Raw genomic sequence first — 3618 nt, 5'->3', positions numbered from 1 at the left:
TTTTTGCTATTATTTTAATATTTGTAACTGTGTGCACTCATTCCTGTGTGTGAATATGGGTGCGCATGCGTGACATGGTGTGCCTATAAAGGGTACAACTTCATGCGCTGCCCTACAAGAGTGTCTGTTATTTTCTCACTGTATATTTACGACAGGCTAGCTGGCCCAGAGATTACTGAAAGTTCTCCTGTCCCATCTCCTGTGTTCCTGGGCTCACACCTCCAGCTGCTGAGCATCTCCCAACACTTTTTTTTTCTTGCCTAAGATAGGGTTTCTCTGTGTAGCCCTGGCTAGCCTGGAATTCTGTAGACCAGGCTGGCCTCAAACTCCCAGAGATCTGCCTCTGCCTCCCAAGTGCTGGATTTAAAGGTGTGAGCTGTTGCCACCACCACCCAGCTACTTTTTTTATTTTTTAAGATAGGGTCTTGCTGGTTGTCCTGGGACTTGCTCTGTAGAGCAGGCTACCTTCCAATCTGTGGTGATTCCCCTGTCTCTGCGCTGAGGTTAGGCCTTAGTCACCGTCTCTGATTATGTGATTTGATTGATTGGATTGATTGATTGATTGATTGATTGAGACAGTCTTTCTGTGTAGTCCAGAGTGGCTGCAAACACCCTGTAATCCTCCTGCCTCTACCTCCTGAGTGTTGGGATTACAGAAATGTATCACCACAGTTTGTGCTGTGGTTTGCACGTCCTTTGTGATTAATCTTGAACATTTTTCATGTGTCTTCTTTCGAGAAATGTACTTAGATATAAACAGTCCACACAGGATAAGAGGATATAATGCCTTCTTGGAACTGGGACTCAAACCCAGGGCCTGGACATGCTAAGCTCTAACCCTACCACTGTGTTATACACCAGCCCTGTTGATTATTTATTGTTTTTAATGTTTTATTTTTTAGATTTTATTTATTGTATATGCATGCATTCGTGTGTGTGTGTGTGTGTGTGTGTGTGTGTGTGTGTGTCCACATATACATAGGTGCCCACAAAGAAAAGAAGGGGGCATCCGATCCCCTGGAGTTATAGGCAGTTGTGAGCTGCCCAATGTGAAGGCTGGGAACCAAACTCTGGTCCCAGAGTTTTTTTTGTTGTTGTTTAAACTGTGTGTTTTGTCTCCATGTATATCTGCACATCACATACATTTCTGGTGCTTTCCAAAGAGGCCAGAAGATCCTTTGGAACTGGAGTTACAGACAGGGAGCCTCCATGTGGGTGCTGGGAATCGAACCTGAGTCCTCTGGAAGAGCAGCCAGTGCTCTTAACTGTTGAGCCATCTCTCCAACCCCTACTTACTCATCTTTGAGACAGAGTCTCTTAATGTATCCCAGGATGGCCTGGAACTCGCGACCCCTGCTTCAGCCTCGCCAGTGTTGGGTCACAGATGGGAGCCCTCCTGTCTTTCACACTGGCTGGTGAGTTGCCTCGGTGGGTTAGGACAGCAGCTGCCAAGGCTGACCACCTCAGTTTGGTCGCCAGGTCCCAGATGGTAGAGGGAACTAACTAACTAACTAAAACTAGGTTCCCTAGTTAAGTATTATTGCTGTTGAGTTCCTTGTATATTTTGGTCATCATCACCCCAGCAGATACGCATCTTCCTGTTTTGTGTGCTGTCACTTCCTGCTCGGCAAAGTGTTTACGATGGTGCACAGTTTCTGTTTGGTTACTTTTGTTTGAGTCAGGGTGTCACTATGTAGCCCTGGCTGTCCCGAACTCACTCTGTAGACCAGGCTGGCTTTGAACTCACAGAGATCCGCCTGTCTCTGCCTCTCGAGTGCTGTGCACCACTATGCCCAGCTCTTTGTTGTTTGTTATTTGGTTTTTGAGGCAGAGCCTCTTCCAGCCCAGGCTGGCCTTGAACTTCTGCTCCTCCTGCCTCCACCTCTCAAAAGTGCATACCCTATAGCTGCATTTGTCTTCCTACGCTTGGGTGTCTTATCTCCGGATCCCTTGCCCATTCGGAGTCCTACGAGGAGGGAAGCTGCGTTTCCCTAAAATGGCAGCATGCAGTCAGCAGGCGGGCTCCGTGGCTTCTCGGACACTTGGCTTGCACATGGTGTAAGAAGGGCTCTTGGATGATACCTTCTAAAGAAACACCTTCTACCAGGACCAAGAGCAGAGCAGGCTGAGGACCGACCAGTGAGGTGAGAGCTACCTGACTTGCAGGCCGAGGGTGCTGGAGCCGCTCAGGTGGGAGCAGAGGGGGTTAGAAGCAATTACGGGGATCTGGAAGAGCAGGCGCTGAGGAGGGAGAGAACAACTATCTTCCTGATTATCCAGCACCTTGCCGCGGCCAAGTACTTTACAGGCAGCCATTTGATCCCTAGAGAAGGACTAATGCGAGGATTCCCTGGGGACAAGACATAAACGCACAACTCTGTTGCTGCAGTGGACACATGCAGTCCAGACACGTGTCCAAGGAGGATCTGGTTAAATCTGACCCCTGCTCTAAATGGAATCACTAGTGAGCAGGTCCAACTCGATGTGTTCCAGGACAGGGAGAATGTGTGCCCACTGGTTCTCACTGGGGCACCTGTGTGTTTTATGGTGTTGAGTAGTGTAGGTGGTACATACAGCCACATAGGTGCTTTGTTTTTGTGGATTTTTTTTTTATTGCTAGGGAATGAGTCTCAGGCATGCTGAGCACACCCTACTGATGAGCTGCACCCCACCCCAAGTATTTGGGTTTTATTGTCTTTAAAATAGCAATTGAAAGATTTCAAACAATCCAAAGGAAAAAATCAAGTCTTAGACATGAGAGAGCAGCTCAGTGGTGGATGCATGCCCAGCAAGCTCGGTCCTGAGGGATGGGGGGTGTCCAAGTCTTCCACGTTAACATCGCTCCCACTGAGGGTCCTGGCTGTCGGGGGAGAGTGCACCTACCCATGGAAAGGTTAGGGAAGCACTTTACTTATGTAATAATAGTAACCATTATTTAATTATAATAACAAATAGTATCACTGAGTCTGTGTAGACCAGACTAGCCTCAAACTTACAATTCTTCGGCCTCAGGCCTGTGCCATCCTAAGAAGCTAGAGCTGTTACTTTTGGGATTACAGATGAGTTTTTTTTGTTTTTTTTTTTTTTTAAACCTAGAAAATGAAGCAAGAAGTTGGCCTTACCACTTTGTCCATCCTCAGGCTGCCCTGTGCTGGCAGATGCTGCAGAGCCCCTGGTGTACGCTTCCTGCCTCACCGGTGGTCTTGATGGATAGTGAGGGACAATGGCTTGTGAGTGTGATGTGTGAGACAGTAAGCCGGGCACAAACCAGACCAACAAACCCCACACAAAAAGGACGCTCCAGTCACCACTGCAGTGGGCTCGGGTAGGAACTCTCAATAACTCCCCAACTCATTTGGAAATCGGCATTAGCTACAAAATGTAAAGTATTAGTTTTATTAAAATGCAAATCTATCAGCTAATCTGCCTTTCTAGTAACAGCTGAATTGCAGGATCCGTGTCAATTAAAATAGTTTCCAATTTATTCCTGGCTGGAAGGAGGGTGGTCTTCTGCATTTTAAAATGCACATCTCCCTTTTAGTGAGGATTCTCTTCCTTCCTTTTGCCTCTCCCCTGCCTGTAACTCATTTTTATTGAACTTGCTGGACTCCAGATACT

This window comes from Peromyscus californicus, unplaced genomic scaffold (assembly GCF_007827085.1).
Source record: "Peromyscus californicus insignis strain IS unplaced genomic scaffold, ASM782708v3 Scaffold_3__1_contigs__length_106647218, whole genome shotgun sequence".
Classification (NCBI taxonomy): domain Eukaryota; kingdom Metazoa; phylum Chordata; class Mammalia; order Rodentia; family Cricetidae; genus Peromyscus; species Peromyscus californicus.
Note: the sequence above shows the minus strand (reverse complement) of the source record.